The sequence below is a fragment of the Melanerpes formicivorus genome, unplaced genomic scaffold (assembly GCF_026170545.1).
Source record: "Melanerpes formicivorus ecotype bairdi unplaced genomic scaffold, bMelFor1.0.p_v2 SCAF_16, whole genome shotgun sequence".
NCBI lineage: Eukaryota > Metazoa > Chordata > Aves > Piciformes > Picidae > Melanerpes > Melanerpes formicivorus.
This window is the reverse complement of record NW_027142368.1, coordinates 8,055,325-8,074,088: the sequence shown is the minus strand read 5'-3', so window position 1 is coordinate 8,074,088 and position 18,764 is coordinate 8,055,325. Positions and strand designations below refer to the sequence as shown.

At 37.7% G+C, this 18,764-nt stretch overlaps 1 protein-coding gene across 4 annotated transcripts in view; it reads right to left on the bottom strand.

The window, feature by feature from the left end:
• IRAG1 (inositol 1,4,5-triphosphate receptor associated 1) overlaps positions 1-18,648 on the bottom strand; it is a 77,768-nt gene extending 59,120 nt beyond the window's left edge. For 2 of the 4 annotated variants that reach the window (XM_068147985.1, XM_068147986.1), the window contains exons 1-3: positions 18,479-18,648; positions 17,165-17,282; positions 14,153-14,216 (exon numbers count right to left, since the gene is read on the bottom strand). The gene's annotated coding sequence lies outside the window, so the exon portion shown is untranslated. Of the gene's footprint in view, positions 1-14,120; positions 14,217-17,164; positions 17,283-18,478 lie in introns of those variants that run through there. The other 2 variants (XM_068147984.1, XM_068147992.1) reach the window with 2 other exon arrangements.
• Positions 18,649-18,764: the final 116 nt, after the last annotated feature.

The following is an 18,764-nucleotide window of genomic DNA, read 5'->3' as shown; positions in this document are numbered from 1 at the left end:
TGGTGCTGGTTGCCTGGGAGAAGAGACGAACCCCTACCTGGCTACAACCTCCTTTCAAGCAGTTGTAGATAGCAATAAGGTCTCCTCTGAGCCTCCTCTTCTCCAGGCTAAGCAACCCCAGGTCCCTCAGCCTCTCCTCATAGGGCTTGTGCTTGAGGCCTCCCCCCAGCTTTGTTGCCCTGCTCCGGACGCGTTCCGGCAACTCAACATCTTTCCGAAACTGAGGGGCCCAGAGCTGGACACATTAAAAGAATAAGACACAGTTAAATCAAGGGTATTATTAGGCACATAAGGTTTTTCCCTCTGTACAACACAGAGCTTAGGTGAAGAAAAGCATGCAAAATACCATGGTTTATCCATCTACCTTTTAGACTGTAGGGACAGTTGTTTATGGACCTGAACTACTGATTTCAGTAAGGCAAAGTTTAGTCAAGAGGACAACAACAAAATGCATACTGAACAAGCACATTAAAATACTCATCTTCAAAGTGCTGTCTGTACACTCTAGTATTTGATCCCTCTTTGGGAGATGCACAGTTGGCTAAAACCTTCTGATAAACCTTTTAAAATGTGCTTTTTGTCCTGCTTAATGCCTCTTGAAAAACACTCAAACAACTGTGCTCATTCTGTTTTATTCAGACTTACACATCCTTTGGATTTCCTACAGCTATTTGCTTCTTTTCTGGTTTTAGTCTCTAACAACCAGCAAGGCTGCTTCAGCCTGTGCTAGATTCTGGTATTTTCTTATCAAGTCCTCAAAGTCTGATCATGTCAGTTCTTATCTGTACATTCCAGAGAAAACTCCTCTCAAATCAAAGTTTGACAGCTAGTTTAAACTGAGTGACCATAACCAATAATCTACACCAATTATAATACATTCTATCACTAGATAACCAAAGTATTTATCCTATACTTTTTATTTTAAGTTGTATCTACAAAGATTGCCACTACTTCTAGGGAGAAAGAAGCACACCATCAAACAGAAGTGGCAGCAACAGACCTTTACACAAGTTGTTTGGTGATTAAACTGTAAAACCACCTGTGATCAGGAGGGGGAAAAAATATGTGCAAAAAGTCACCTTAGTGATTTGAATTTTACATACAAATTTCTTCTGATTTGTGGCAATAAGTCTTCTTACCAGTAGGAATTCAGCTAGAGTGATATGTAAATTGTTCTTGCACCCCTGACCAGAAAAGAGATAAGAAATTAATGGCAAGCTGAAAGGATACTGAGAAAGACTTTCAAAGCTTTTCTGTTATTTTTTTTCAACCACAGACCATGTAGACATATGCAAATTAGGTGGAAGCCAACAGAACATGTAGAGGACTATTATATGTATCAAGGAGGAATAACAGATTATACTCTATTATCACTATGAAAATTAACATATACATAGAGAAGCTTTATTTCTGTTATATACAAACCTACAAATAATGAAAAAGGCTGAAATTTCTCCACTGCTTTGACTGGAAAGTTGAATGTTAAGGACATTGACTAGAGTTAGAAAGAGTGACTACTTTCACCCTTCTCAGGAATAGGGTTTGGGAGTTGCCCTTCCTTAAACAGGAAGAAAAATATAAAAAGGGAAAAAAAGAAAAAGGAGGAGGAGTCACTTAGGAAGGAGTTATGCACTAAGTCCACAGAAACAAAGAGAGTAGCTTCATCTTTGCAAAGCTCAGAAAACAAAAGATGATTGAAAGAAGGCAAGGTAAATAGCAAAAGCCTAGTCAGAATAAAATGTACTAAGTTGGACAGACTTCATGGTTTAGAAGACAATAATGATGACAGAGATCCTGAATAACTTTCATCATCCCTCAGACTGTTTCAGGCAGATGAGAAGACAGAGGCAAAGGAAGAATTTTTGTTCTTGTTGAAACAGCATATTTTCCCTGACATTAAATAAAGCTTCATATTGTTTTGGGATTTCCTCAAAACTGTTGTTTCTTGTATTTCTTCTATCATTTTTGGAAGAGTTGAACTATAGCCCTTGGACCGTATATCTATGGAGCAATGTTAGGAATCTGTGAGTCAGTTACTTGCCCTCAAACAAGACAGAAATCCAAACATTCAGGATGTTTCCAAAACAGTTGGGATTTAGACTCCTACTACCGTGAAGCAGCAGCAGAGAAAAAATGCCAGAGCAAAAGGAGGAAAGCGTGTCAGTGCATACCGAAATCCCTGCAAGTTTACTGCACTCAAGTCCTGTGGTCTCAGCACAGGAGTCTAACAAATGCCTGGAGAAGAACAGTATGACCACACTTGTGGCACAATTTGAGAGCAGATCGTATGTTTAAAGCCTTATAAACAGTAAGTCATGAGGCACCTCATTCAAGTATCTATTGTTTGCCAAAGCATAGAGTGAATCCCAGTTTATTTCTCAGGTTTACCAAGAATGAAAAAGAGCTGAGTTTCAGCATGATTAAAATCAAACAACACTTGCACTACTCTGTTAGAAGAACAACTCTTGCAAAGAACAGGAATAAGGAGCGGGGAAGAAGGGTTGTTTGCATATGCACGGGAGAATAAGGACACGGTATTGAGAAGAAGGAATGTTAAGCAGACATTGTTCCCAGGAAAAGACCTAAGTTATTAGAAATCCTGACCACAAATTAAAGTATTTTAAAATACAATATTATGGAAAGTTTTACTGATGAAACATTGAAGGAAAGAAAGAAAAAAATAAACCAAAAAGCCTTCATTTACATGAGAACTGGTTATGAGCCAGAAGAAGGAAAATCTAAAATTGATGAAATCAGATCCAAGTGTGTAGCCCCTAAACACACACTGTTGAAAAACAGTTCAACATTTTCTACCCTGAAGATGCATTTTTATGCTCTTTTTAATCATGCAGAGATGATTAAATAAATTCCAGTGCTCTACATTCAAATAATCTATTTATGCAAATTTAAGAAAGGGAAGGAAGAAATACACTGACGATGTTCTTCTTAAAGCCTATTAGCTTTTGACCACATGTACTGTCCTATCTACAATGGGATAACTGCATGTTTGTCCCGCAGAAATAACTTTATCCTGTTCCCTACAAACTCAGTGTCATTATTTGACTAAAAAAAGCAGTCACCCTTTGAACTTGTACAGTGCTAATGGTCTAGGCCAAATACAGCTGAGCCGAGTTGAAGTCACATACTGAATGCAATCTGGACACCGCAATAATTTTATTACCTCTGTGCTGCAATTGCTGGACTAGTACTTGAAGTAGTTTGTTTTACTGATTCAGTACCAGTATGTCGTCTTCCAGCCTACAGTTCACAAAAGCCAGCTTTATAAATTCTTGTAAGGCAAGTCATCTGAAGAAGCAGGCTGAATGATCCTACTTCAGTAGAATAATCACGTATCCTGTATTAGTCTGTAAAACTCTGAGATTCAGTGGGGTAGTATGCCCAGTTAATGATATGAATATGTTGCCTTACACAAGTATAAAATCAGGAATTAAGTGAAAATATCCATCTGAAATTTAATTTCTTACCTTGCTGAGGTCTCTCTTGTTTCTTTGATATAAGATGTATCTTCAGATACAGAGTAATTTCTCTGTTCAGGCTAAGAAGCAGAGATAATGCCACACTTCCAAGTATACAGAGATGACTATTACACAGTATTTTTGAGCTGCATGAGAAATGCTCAAACAGAAAACTTTGCAGAGATGTTGTTATCCTTATACTCCGTACAAGCAAGAATATAGCATCTGCATTTGTCTTCTCTATAGCTCGGGCAACAATATCCTGGCAACCACATTCCAGTGGAACAAATCCAGGTAATTAAAGTGACTAGATCTAGCACCCATCTCTTTCATCATCCCACTTGGTAGGCCAGATTTACTCATTTGGGAAGTGACAGTCAAAAATCTGCTACATGCAGTTAAGTAAGACATTATCTGTCTCAAAGCTACAGAGTTTTTGCAGCACTTGACCGTTTAGCTCTTTCACATCACTCTCTGAGAGCTTCAAAAAAGAACTTTACTCAAATGTTATACTTTGTAGACTTAGGCATATTTTGGTGGATTTCATTAATACTTTACTAAAAATCCTGTCAAGATTTGTATTTTAATTATGAAGGCTAAAAGGATTAAATTCACTGCACCAATAAGCCATTTGCTGCATTAAAATCCTGCGTCATCTTCACTCTTTTGAACATTTTACCAGATTTCTAATACCATTAGTCAAAATTTTGGCTTCCATACATCTGCAATTGAACAGCTTAATCCCACTTTTGAAGCCAAACTTCTACTAAATCAAATTATGGAACAGGAGTTCAATAACAGAGCTTTTGAATTCACCTTTTTTCAATGGTCATGCAAACAACTATTTGTATGTTGCCATCTGGACAGCAGTTACAACATTCCCTCTGAAAAGGAAAATGAGGTGAACAGCAACTCTGCAGCAAAAAACAAATGAACTGTGGAGTTCACACCACTCATACTCACTTGATCAAAACAGACTTCAAACTTCCAGTGTTGTACAAAGTAAAAAGAAATCTTGCATTGTGGGTTTTGGATGCATACATTTAGTTGTAGGGATGCGTTTTATCTGGAGATCTAGATTCAAACTCATTATCTATAGGATTCAATTCTCAGCATCAGATCACTGTAGCACACAAGAACTATGTATTACGATTCTTTAACTACATTTAACTGAACCTAACAGCAGCCCCTGCAGCATACAAAAAGAATTACTATTTTTTAATTAACTTTCCAGCTGCTGTTGAAAACCAGGGGAATAGAAACTTCCAGTCTGGGAATGACTGTGTTTCTTAAACATTTCAATATTTACTTTCATTTAAAATATTTTATTAAAACACCTTCTTTCTCCTTAAAATATAGAGCTGAGCCCTCCAAGCATGGATGCTTATTTTACATCTAGAAGGACCCTTTTGCTAACTGACAGTATTTTTCCAATGGCTTATTGTTACATTGTAGGCTTTTTAGACTTAACCCAACAATACTGAATTCCTTACTTCTATAAACTCTAGATATTTGTGCAATTCCCATGCATGAAGAGTCTGTTAAAGACTGAAGCAAATAAATGCCATCTATGTCCCTTAGATAATGCATCTTCATACTTTTAACTATTTAAAATAGCTTTATTTAGCAAAACTGTCTGCTGGGTAAAATTATTTAGGTCAATTTCTCTCAACTTACTCTAACTTGTTTATGCTGCAAGCTCTTCATGACAGGGACAGTATTATTTTACAATGTCAGGAACAACAATTTTAGGATCTTTGAGTCCTACTGGTACTTAAGTAGCTCTTTTGCAGAAGACAGATGGGCAAGTATGATCAAAAGTTAGCACTCTGCCTGCCTCTCCTTCTCCCACCATTATTTATTGAAGTAGTTTCAATTTGTTAAAAAAAAAAAAAAAAGGCAGTTACAGTGAAGTTCTAAATATTTTTTTTCCTGAAAATGACTGAAGAATAAGCTTGCATAGCTTCCCTTTACCTTAAATAGAAGCAAAGATGATGAGAACAAAAAGTTAGTTCTGTTAAAACTTAGACCATGTAACATCATAATGTTACATCATAATGCTGTCCTAACAATAGTCTAAGCAAAAGCATCCTTAGGACTGTATTATATGCCAAAGCAGTAGAGGTTCCTTTTGTCACTACCATTGAAAGTAAATAAACAGTTTTCACTACTACACACTAACTTACAGATTCTATAAAATTAAGGTAATAGAGAAAATTATGTGGAGAGAAGTTCAAATTGTGTAATACCTGCTGTCATGTTTATGGTGTTAATCCTACATTTAAATAGAGTCAATACAAATTCATGCTAGCAATACACCAACTGGATGTAGGTCTTCTGCAGCTGAAGCAGAAGAGGAAGGAAAAAATAATGGTGCTTAGAACTTAGAAATTTAATCACTTATGTTTTTACACGTGAGTAAGACTACTCAGTCTTTACAGGGAAAAATAAAGCAAGCATTATTCTCCTTTACAGAGAAAATGCACAACCTCTGTGAAGTCAGCAGTTCCATAGTTTCATAGTTTCATTCAGGGTTGGAAGGGACCACAAGGATCATCTAGTTCCAACTCCCCTGACATGGGCAGGGACACCCCACACTAGATCAGGCTGGACAGAGCCTCATCCAGCCTGCTCTTAAACACCCCCAGGGATGGGGCCTCGACCACCTCCCTGGACAACCCATTCCAGGGTTTCACCACTCTCATGGTGAAGAACCTCCTCCTCACATCTAGCCTGAATCTCCCCACCTCCAGCTTCATTCCATTCCCCCTAGTCCTATCACTACCTGATATCCTGAGAAGTCCTTCCCCAGCCTTCCTGTAGGCCCCCTTCAGATACTGGAAGGCCACAATTAGGTCTCCTCGGAGCCTTCTCTTCTGCAGACTGTACAGCCCCAACTCCTTCAGTCTGTCCTCATAGGAGAGGTGCTCCAGCCCTCTGATCATCCTTGTGGCCCTTCTCTGGACACGTTCCAGCACCTCCACATCCCTCTTGTAATAGGGGCTCCAGAACTGGACACAGTACTCCAGGTGGGGTCTCACCAGGGCTGAGTAGAGGGGGAGGATCACCTCCCTCGACCTGCTAGCCACACTTCTCCTGATGCAGCCCAGGATCTGATTGGCTTTGCGGGCTGCAAGTGCACACTGAGAGCTCATGTTGAGCTTTTTGTCCACCAGCACCCCCAAGTCTCTCTCCTCAGGGCTACCCTCCAGCCAGTCACTGCCCAGCCTGTATTTGTGCCTGGGATTGCCTCGACCCAGATGCAGGACCCTGCACTTGCTCTTATTGAACTTCATGAGGTTGGCCTGTGCCCACCTCTCCAGCCTGTCAAGGTCCCTCTGGATGGCCTCCCTTCCCTCCAGCGTGTCTGCTGCACCACACAGCTTGGTGTCATCAGCAAACTTGCTGAGGGTGCACTCAATGCCACTGTCCATGTCCCCCACAAAGATGTTGAATAAGACAGGTCCCAGGACTGATCCCTGAGGGACTCCACTTGTCACTGGCCTCCACTGGGACATGGAGCCATTGACAGCCACAATAATCCCATTGATTATAGCAAGAGCTGGATAGAATTTGAAGTCACTGGCTATAGGAAAATTTCTGTCCTGTTCACAGCTTTATGCACAGTTGACTAAAAAAAAGAGGCCTTTCAAGATACTTGTTACAAGAAGCAATGCCAGCATTTCCAGTTAGACATCTCATTCTCACAAGTGTACCAAGGAATGTTGCTATTAAATGTATTATTCTCAACAGCCTCATCCTAAGGCCAGCATGGTACTTTCTGTAATTATTAGCTATTGTGAGGAGCTTTTATTTGTCTTATTCTTCCCCTGCTGTAGCTATGACTCATTTTCTCCTCTCATTAAAAAAAAAAAGAATAGTTAGATGGTGGATACATTTCTCCCTTTGCTGCTTAAGTTGGTTACTATCTATAAAAAAGCCTCCTTTAGAAAAATACAACTTATATGTCATATTAATGAGTGTGTGATAGAACAATTAAAACATAAGCGTGAAAGTGTGGTTTATCAGCCACAAATAAACTGGCTGTAACACAATTAGCAGTGTCATCACTATGGGGTTTTGTTACACTTGCTGTAACATGATTCTATTGCTATAGAAAATGAATCCTGTGACAGTTATGAGCAGGAGAAGCATTAGCCTGTGAAACTGCAAGAAAACAAAGGTATCATTTCCTCTTGTGAAAACAATACCAACAAAAATATAAATGCCAGACAAACAAAACCCAAGTAAACAAACCCCTCTCTTTTCTACAAACAATACCTGATTTCCAAAATCCTACCTAATTATAATTCCTAACTTTCTCTACTGGTTTGATACACAGAAAAAAAAAAACTTACATTGCTTGAATATTCTACAGGTTTTGCAGTTCAACCTCAGGCTTGAAAGAAAGTCACCCCAAAATCCCCCACACAAATAACTTCCCAGAAAAGGACTGTCTCAGGAAAAAAGTGCTTTACTTTAGTAGGCTCTCTTATACATCTGATGCTTCACAGCACTGTGCTATTAGCAGATTGTTGAACTCTTATGGTTCTATGCCTGGGTTTCATTACTGAAACCCAACTGAAGTCAGTGAAAGTGTGCCAAGGCAAAGCTTTTCTGGCTCATTTACTAGTACCCTGCTAAGTGGTAATGTAAAGAAGACTATGCACAGGGATGGGGACTGGGGGAGGGGGAAGATGTTGCAGTGTCAGGGAAGATAGCTAAACATTGAATTAGTAAAATGTGTTTACTTACCCCATCATGATAGACTCCATTTGAAAATACTTTGATTACCGAAACTTAGTTACAACTCTAAACCATGAAAGCTATCTAAAGTGTCATGACAAAAAATAGGCAAAAATTTCTGAACTTAATTTTATTCAAATTATAGCAAAAGGAAGATAGCAATCAATACAACAGTCAGAGGATCAAATTGTATCTTAATTGTATTATGAGTTACTGTTTTTTACTTGAATATTGCAGTGGCTAGCTCATATAATGTTAAGAGAAAATCACAGAACATTGTATTTGGATAAACTGATGATGCCTTTTATGTGCTCTATGGTATCTGGAGAGCAACAGTCTTTGTAATTTCTCAGCTTTAGTTCTACTATTCACGTCTCTACATATTTCACTTAATTACATTGTAAGTTGCTATTGTCATAAATAGCTTACCATCTGAGCATCTGCAGCTTCTTCACTACCAACCGTCTGCAGAAAATGCTGTATCTATGCTGCAAAGTATTTCAGTGTTCAGTTCCATCATCTTAAATACTTGTATGGCAAATACCACATTTAATGAGAATTATGGACTTTTTGCCCCACAGAGAATAGCTCTGCTGGTATTTTGGATTTGTAACTGCTTCAGATACTCTTCAATTTTCTGTACAGGAGATATCTTACTAACCTGATTGATAAGTTAGAGGAAGACAGGTGAGCCTTCGATCACACAAGTATTTCTCTTGGTCTCTAAAAGCCTTCTCTTTTTACACATTGCAGTCCAGTAGAGGATAATTGCTGTAAACACCTTTTTTTGTTTGACTGGCCTTAAGCTTTCATAAAAGCATTACAGTCTTTCACTCTGTATTGTCATATCTTTCTGGTCTTAAAAGTCACACCTCAATGTTTCAAAACAGTTTCATTTATATGGAAACACCTTGAAACCATGAGCTGAACAGACATTATTTTTTCAGTCATAGCAAGACAATATTGATGATGTTGCTCATGAGACACACAGCTTAGTTCAGGTATTTAGTTTCCAGCAGCTGAAGCAAGCTGCTGTACAGCCCATAGCACTTAACTCCCATGCAAGCCCTTTTCTCACTCAGACCGTAATGCATCTTGTGTTCCTAATCTCACCTCCAGAATACTGATCCTTTCCAATAAACAGAATGTTTAGTTACAGAACACGTATTGCATTGAACATACTATGTGCATTAGCAGAAAATATAGTCTAATGCTTTTGCAGGCTTAAGTACTACCTGAGCATGGTCTGATCTTCTTCACAACTAAGCAGGGTTAGCATTGGCCTTTGGAGGTTTGTGGTTTTGAACTGCCAAGTCCAAATACAGCTTACTTGATATATACAACATATTTAAATTGATGTTTTTTCCTGAGTCTTCAAACACAGACACAAGAAAATGATAGAAAAAAGGTAGCAATGGATTTGGCTATCAGTAATCCATAAAAGTCAAGCTTACTGCCATACAGTAAGGTAAAGTAGCCATTGCCTACCACTCCAGTTATGCATCAACTAGACAGGTATCCAACCACTAAAGAATTTAAGGTTGGATTTTTCTTCCTTTTTACAGAATCTCAGGAGTAAGGAAAATAATATAACTTAAAAAAGAGATTACTTAATACCAACTCATCAATTATTCCTCAGTGCTGTACCATCTGCTCAGTACTAAACATCCATTCCTACTTGCAGAAGAAATGTGGCAAAAAATGCCATTGAATATCTGTGAGATGAGTTACTGGTTAAGCTTTCTTCTTTTCTTTACATGGATGCTCTTTCAACATTTCACTAGTAAAGGAACCCACAGAAAATCCACCTTTACAAGTGTCAATCGTTCCAAAACAAACAGAAAATTCCTACCAATTTTATTTCTAAATCAGAGGTAGAGGGCTCACATAAAACTTTTCTTATGAGATATACTGATCTAATTTGCTTGGGTTTATCAAGTTTATTGTAGATAATTAGCTACATGGATTTAGGAAGATGCACTACATACAGTTGTTTCCAATCCCTGGAATTCAAGAAAGATATGTTTACAAGTGCCCCACACATGTTTGCAAGAAATTCCCCTTCCCCACACCTTTTTAAAAAAGATTCAAAATAAATTTTGGGAAAGGAAGTATTTTAAATTCACTCAAAGTTGTTCCTTAATATAAGAAGTATTAAGGCATCCTTACAGTAAATCCCACTGATTTTATTGCAAACAAAAATGTTGGCTCAAAATCCAATTTCCCAAAACAAGACCAGCACCTTGGATATTTGTCATCCTTTTCTGTGTAATAATGAACTTAAACCTTCCTTGAAAACTACTAAGGAAACATATGGATAATTTCACAGAGAACTGTCACAAACCAAAACCCTATAAAGGAAAGTGAAAATAAACAATATCCTCTTCTCTTTACTCAACCCATTAGAATAGTCACAAAATCTAAACTAAGCAAGAGAGCAACTGGTCACCACAAGAGTCACAACTAAACTTTACAATATTAAGATAACAGAAAAGATCCCAAACCTCTCCCTATAATTTGCCATGCAGCTAAAGTAAAGTTTGTCATGTAAAACTAGAGCATACACAATAGAATCTCTTCATGTAAGTACAGAACTGCTTGGCAGCCATTTGTGGACAATATGTTAAGGTCTGGGTAGGGGAAAGGAAGAGGAACAGCAAACACAGTATGTTGCATAAAACATCTATAGTGCTACGTGCTTGAATCTACTCAGAAAACTTTAATCTCACAAGCTCATGACTAAAATACCTTTTTTTTTTTTTTTGGTAGACTTACTACCTACCTCTGAAAGCACGAGGGATATGCTCCCTTTGCAGCCTGCTAGGTGTAATTCAGTTGCCTCCCTGTGTAATTTCACATATCTCACCTTTTTACAGCTACCAGATGATACGACGTGTGACCTTGCATGGCTTTTCACCAAGAACACTCCAAACATTCACTGCAAGGGCTGTCAGCAGAAGTGCTAAATGTCTACTGTTACAATGGTATACACCACAGTACCCTGAGAGTTAAAAGCAATGATTTAAACAAAGGCCATTCATAACTTCTATGTTGGTATGATTTGGTCAGTTCCTCATCATTGTCCTCAATATCCCTTTTGAGATAAAAGCTCACAGTAGAGGCCCTTCCCATATTACCACTACTGGGATGGCCAAGTTGTAAATTTTGTGTTCCTACCCATCACACAGTCCTAGTCAGTACTCAGAAAACCCAGTATTGTCATTGGCAGTTGTCATAAACTGAAAGTACAGAACTACTTTCTCACTTCCCTGCCAACATCTTCCATCACACTCAACTACCACATTACATTCACACTCATGCCTACCTCCATTCTACAGCTAATATTACTCACATGCATGTTTAATATAAAAATCTTTTTTTTCTTTTACTTCAACAATAAAAAGTCCCTGATCTTACTCAAACAAAAAATAAAGAGATCTTCAGCATTTTGAAACACAGAATATTTTAGAGTTTTTTAAAATAACATACTAACTGTGAGTACATCTTCTGCATTTATATTATTCCTGCATGACAAACATTCCCACCTATCAAAGATAAAAGATTCTTAGTGACCAAAAATATATTGTCTACTCATTCGGATCTCCCTCCAACTATCACACTCATAAGATGTTTTAACAGTGGCAGAAGGAGCAGTCTCACACTGCTTCAGGAGCCGGAGACACTGGGAAGCACAGTGCTGATATGGAAGCTAGGCCTACTCAAGCTGTGGAGGCCCTGGCACAGAATAGCTACCCTTAGAAAATATCATACAGCTCCTGCCAAAGTTCTGATCACAACCAAAATACATACAACACTCATGATCTGCTGGATACCAAGGAGAGACCAGTTCAGGCCTAGTCTGCATCCACCTAAGGACCCTGAAGCATTTGACCAAATCTACATCAAGTGGTATTTTCTCTTGCAAGGACAGATACAGAGCAACACTCAAAAATGCACATGGCCATTTGCCTGAGCTACATTAAACTAATTTGTTTGGATAGCTGCCAAGAATCCAAACTGCCGATTAACTAAACCCCACTGCTTACGTTAAAGGAGTAGCTCGCTGTCTGACAAGAGCCAGAACATCAGCTAAACGGCTTTCAAATCTAGTTGAAAGTGCTTTTAAGATGCCAACAATCACTTTATGAGTTGTTCCAGTTTGCCATCAACAATAGGCAAACACTTGTGTTACTGGCAAGAGTGACTTAATATTCTAAGTATTTACTTTTCTAGAAGCAAAAAGTATTTAGAAAACAGATATTCTCCTTTTCAGCAGTGAGATTTAATTCATGGAATCAGAAAGATTTAGTCTGAATAAACATTGTAATAATTGATCAAAAAAAGATTGAAAACTAGACAATGAGATGTAACAACTTTGCCTCTCAGGCTGAAGACAGCAGTAAAACATTTGTCTTAAAGGCAATTACACAAACTATTAGTGCTTTTATGAGAGATGAGTGTCAATGAACTCCCTAATGTAGCATTCTGTTTAGTATTTTATGATATACATTTGTTCCATAGCTTGCAAGTCTGCAGTTTTCTCTCAAATACACTCTTGAAAAGCACTGCAGAATTGGGTAAACTAAGGAACATGCTGTGTCCTACAAAATTCAACAGTTTACCATTTCAGCCAATAAAATATTACCTAATATATGCAAGCAGATTGGAAAGGAGAACTGCAATTAATTCAAGTACTGATGACAGGCTAGGACAATGTTTATATTAAAATAAAAATGAAATCTTTTTTGTAGTAAAACTTACTGATTTGCAGAAGCCTCTGATTTCTATAAATCTGTCCACAAATTCAGTACAGCACATCTTCAAAATAGTTTTTAAACCTTAAAGCAATATTCACTTTCCAAAATCCTTCCTGTCACTATCTCAGCTCTCCAACATAGGTGTAGAAAGAAAAATAATAAAATCTTACTATCCAGTGGAAAATGCCACAGAAACTATACTTAAAAACCCACCCAACCTTTATTTTAGAATAAACCTTTATTTAGAATAAACCAAACCAGGTTGGAAGAGACCTTCAAGACCATCACGTCCAACCCATCAACCAATCCAACCCACCCAAACAACTAACCCATGGCACCAAGTACCCCATCAAGTCTCCTCCTGAACACCTCCAATGACAAGGACTCCACCAACTCCTTGGGCAGCCCATTCCAATGGGCAATTACAATGGGCAATCAACCAACATGAACACATTGTTTCAGTAGAAGCTACATAGATGTAACCATTGTGGTCAACTTTGCCTTCCAGAAATAACAGACAAAATACTATAGGATTAATTTTTTCTTTTTCTTTTTTTTTTAGATGCTTTCCTATTCAAGTTGCTGAGAATGTGTAAGAGCAACTGCTAAAAACCACTGTGTCCTGACCTTGCAAACAATTTTTTTTTCTTTTTACATATTATTTAGACAAAATGACTACACTTTAGTACTTGAGGTGCTTTGCATCCAGTTTCACAACTGCATATAAATGTGATTTGGAGAGAAATATCAGACTGCAGGCTCTTCAAGAACAATGTAGACACATTATAATGCCCATTTTGATTGTATCTTGCTGAATTTGCCTCTCTGAGATGAGAACTGACACTATGTCCTTCGCAGACCATTTTCGCCCTAAACTATTCTGTGATTCTTTCACAGAAAGTACACTTCTTATTCATGTCAGTTTATTACGATTACATTCATACCTCAATACTGCCCTCTGCTGATGTTTAAACTGCTTGATTACTTAGTGGAAAAATTATGAGGATGTCATGTGAATGTTTTAAAATTTGTCCTGCAAAGGAAGGCAGGAAACAACTGAAGAATGTTCTTCCCTAACATTCAAACCAGTACAGCAGGCTGAATCTTTAGGTTTATGGCAGACAACATAAGTGATCAATACCTTTAGCACGTCAGGTTGGAAAGTGTACATACATTCAAGGTCAAAGTAGGTCTTTTCTCCCTCATGCCATCAAGGATTAGGGTACTTCATAGTAACCTATAAGGAGAAGAGAACACAGTAAACTTAGAATCTCTAATGGAGAAAGGATTTTGGTGTAATTCATGGTCACTGACTCTTGGCAGGTCCTACTTAGGACTTGCATTAAAGACACAAATAAAAAGGACATGGGTGAAAAAATTAGCTTGTCTAAACATTTCCCAGCATCATGAGTGAGTATTTTAGTTTCTCAGTTATATGAAAATTAAATTTTATTCAATCTGCTCTAAAGCTTTGCAAAAAGACATTGAAGTTATCCCTTCAAGATTTACAGTCTACTTAAATTTAATTTCTAAGAAAACTTTTTCTTTTCTCCAATGCTTACAGCAATGCCCAGTCACTGAAGTGTTCTGCAGAAGTGTTTCACTAATTGTAAACATGTTATTGTTGCATTCATGCATGAGTTTCGGTTTCCTTTTATATTCCTACAGTCTCAATGGCAAATAAGGATTTATTCCTGAACAATATTTAGTTATTAACTACTTAATAGTGTTTCTCTTAGTTTTGTGTTCCCAGCATATTATAAACTACCATATATACACCTGGAAATTGCAGAATAATCTGCTGAGGTGTAAATGGGAGCCCCTCTTTACCCCACAAGATAATATCCAGAAGGAATTGCATCTTTCTTCATTTAAAATTGTCTGATCTGCATGCATGCATAGTCACTTGACTGACATAAATAAAATTCTACTCATGCTTGCAGAGGCAACATAGTTCTGGGAGTTTCTTCACCGGCCTCTGAATCAACAGAATTCTTGACTAAGTTCCAGCAGCAACTTTATTAGTGGTGATGTGGAAGCCAGAAAGAACACAACTTGACTCTGCATCCCAGTCTAAGATTGCAGATAGAAACACAGTTTTATTTATAAACATACTGCATCATGGATGGCGATTCCAGCAGCAGAGGACTACAAGACAGTAACAGTACCAATCCTGTCCTTTGGTAAATTAAATCGGTTCTGAACTCCAGGCAGACATCCATAAGCAGCTCACTGAGAGGCCAATTTCATTCTCACTACTCCTTGGTGCCATGGTTTAGTTGTTTAGGTGGGTTGGATTGGTTGATGGGTTGGACACGATGATCTTGAAGGTCTCTTCCAACCTGGTTTATTCTATTCTATTCTACTCCATCTTACTCACTTTGAGGATGACTGATATAGTTTGATTAATATGCAAACTCAAGAATTTCCAGGCAGTTTGCAGTTCAGTACCCTGGTGCATGCTACTGTAGACTAAACTACAGTAACATGTATTCATACATTCATAGAATGGTTTAGGTTGGAAGAGACCTTAGAGAATTGAGAATACGAAGTCCAGTATCTAACAGTATACCCATCCTGATGTATCAGACAATACTGATTTTAAAAGATGCCTTCAGAAGGGGAAAGTGATGCCTGGAAGCTGATGACTACATTTGGTTTTCTTTCAAAGTGCTGTTACCTGCTTCTGGGAAGTTACAGTTGAAAAGTACTTGTTCAGCTAAATGACTTTTACATGGATACTCACCACTGCTCCCACACCAGCATTATCCACTTGTCACTTGGCTTTAGTTGAGCAAGACAGTAAGAGCAGTATGTTGAAATAGCTTCCAAATTATCTAGGTGTCCTAGTTTAGCCTAAACTGCCACACTAGTGAACCAGTGCCTAGAATACCTCCTTGCATCTTAAAAGAACATTTACAGCTGGCTGGTAACTGTAACTGATCCTCTTCCAATCAGAGGCCTTAATTCAAGAAAGCTAGGCATAGGCCTAGTCAAGTTAGGAGTCAATGGCTGTAATTGCATGGATCAAGTTAATAGCAAACTTAAGTTACATGCTGATAGGAGTAAGGGATCTACTCCCATTTCTTCTCAAATAACTGAACAAAATGTCCCTAACCTTCTAAGACAGACATGGAAATAAACACAAGTGTTAGACAGCAATAGAACAGATATTTCTTAAATAAATCAGTAGCTAGATACACATTATGCTACTACTGGAGTTTTGAAGCAATCTGATTTATGGCTTTAATCAAAAAAATGTAATATGATAAAAAATAAAATGGTTTCCATTACTAATAGTAATATTAAGACATTCTACAGAATCACTGGCATAAAGGTCAAGTTTTAAAAGTTCAATTTTTCCTTTTGGGATTAAATCAGTTGCAGAAAAGATACCTAATTTACAACTAGTAATTAGATCCAGTAGAATAATAGTTTCCATCTTGAAAGGAAAAAAAAAAAATAAAAAATTACTGGGGGTTTTGCCCATACAAAGATTAATTTTTTTTTCTCCCAGGACCTAAGGTTATTAGTGTGGCAAACAAAAATAAATTACTTCTACTTAAAAAATAATAATAAAAAGATGCTAATGAAACATTAGAGATGGAGGTAGGGGAGGAGGGCACAAAGTTATATGAAAATACATTAGTAAAAAATATGAAATAAACCTTTATAAAGCCCCTACATCTCTGACAATACTGTGGTTAGAAGTAAATACTGTTCAACCTGCATCTATGTATTCTAGCAGTGTTTCTATTAAGGTCAAAGGAAATATCCGTGACATCCATGACAAGTGGACAGACAGGAGAGCTAGGCTACTTAAAGGTTTTTATATTAAATGCACACCCAATGTATTCCTCAGTATAGTAATAATGTATGCATGTGTGTAAGGAAGAAGAAAGTACTTATCCCTGTGATTGTACATACACTTCATTTCAAATTACAAATAGTTATTTATTTTGACATTCTTCATAAAAGAAATTGATCTTGAAAGGTTGTGGAATATGCTTTTCATAGCTTTAAATATTTACTCAGAAAAAAAATGAAAAGACAGGTTTCAAAAGTCAGCAAAGGACTTAAACTGCCAAATTTGGGTCTCCTGTTTACATCACAAATGCTACATATTGAGAGTATCTAGACAAGCAGGAACTCCAAAGCACTTACGAATGAAAGTATGAATCATACCCAGCTTCAGCAACATCCATGACATTCAAACTTGTCCCCATGCAGGCGTGGGATTTTGCTCTCCATGTTTTCAAGTACATTGGAAGTAGGTTTTACATTTTCAGAAGAGTTCTGCATGCTGCAAAACAGATTCACACACACATATATATATGTATATAACTAAATATCTAGGGTGTTTTTAAATACATTGGGGCAGACAGGCTATTGAAGAGATTGTTCAGATCTCATCTGCCAGAAGAAAGCTCTGCCCACAAAAAGCAAAGGTATAGATCTGGTTAGACATTGTCACTTTAAGTGCCTAAATGAAATTGGAAAGGGTTCTGCACAAGGGAAAAAAAGAAAAGAAAAGAAAAAAAAAAGTGAGACACAGAAGAAAAGTAAATTGTCAGAGAGGAGATTGAGGATGTTAGAGACATGAAAATTAATCACTTTTTCTATTTAATTTCTCTGTATAGAAGTCAGTGTATATAGTTTATATTATAAATCACATTAATGAAAGAACATTGAAAACAACCAGCCACCCCCAGGAAACAGAGAAAGATTTGTTGATGTATTTCCCAAAATCTCCTTTATCTTCAGGCCAATTCTCAAGCTTCATCCTTCCTGAGAATTTTCACACAAGCGTTCATTGTTATTTTTGGAGCTGACTTCTTCAATTACATACTTGCTTATATAATGAGCTTTCCTTTCCTTACACTTTCTGTAAAAGACTTGGGTTTTAGAGAGCGTGCTCAGCTTTCAGAATGAAAATAACTGTTTTAAGAATGACACTAAGCAAGGAGGAAATATTTCAAAGAGATGTAGTCCCTCTATTACTTTGAAAACATTTTCAAAAGGGCAATTATACCAGCCAAAGACACTGAGTTTTGTACCCATTCTGTAGTATTTTCTTACCTGCAATTTTCAGAACACATCTGTTATTATGAAAATATTTTATTGCAAACATTTTATGAAAAATTACAGTATTCAGTTATTTTATATATTACATGTAAAAACAATAATTTAGGAAAAAAATAATTTTATCCAAAAGAGTAGAGGATGATGGAGATACTGGATCTTCATATTCTTGAGTTAGCTGCTAATCTCTCTGATAAAACATTAGGTAATTTTGATCTGTGTGTTGAGCAATTTCATTTAAACGAGCATGGTATCAGAACTCAGGCGGCCAGAAGAATGCTTTGGCAAAGAACAATCACCGTACTCTCCATCCTAAACTTTTCTTCTTTCTTTTAAAAAACTTTGGTTCTGTTTAAATGGAAGCTTTTGTAAAACTAATTACCTAAAAACGAGATAGAATGCAAAATGGCAACATACTGGGAATTCATCATGAGGTAAATGTCTCACAGGCGGTCACGCAGCGGCCCAGCCTGGGGCTCAGTCGTATACCGGACTGCCGGCTCCCGCCGCTTAGCCCAGCGCCCAGCCCTCCGTTCCCGCGCCGCTCGCGGAGAGGCGCCCGCGAGGCCGCAGTCACCTCAGCAACAGTCCCTTCCCCCCCTCCATGTTTATCCCTCATCACGCACGGGCGCGAGGCGGTCCTTGAGGCTGGCGCGCCGTTGGGATTGGCTGGTCTCTGCCGGGGCGCGGAGCCAGTCCGCCT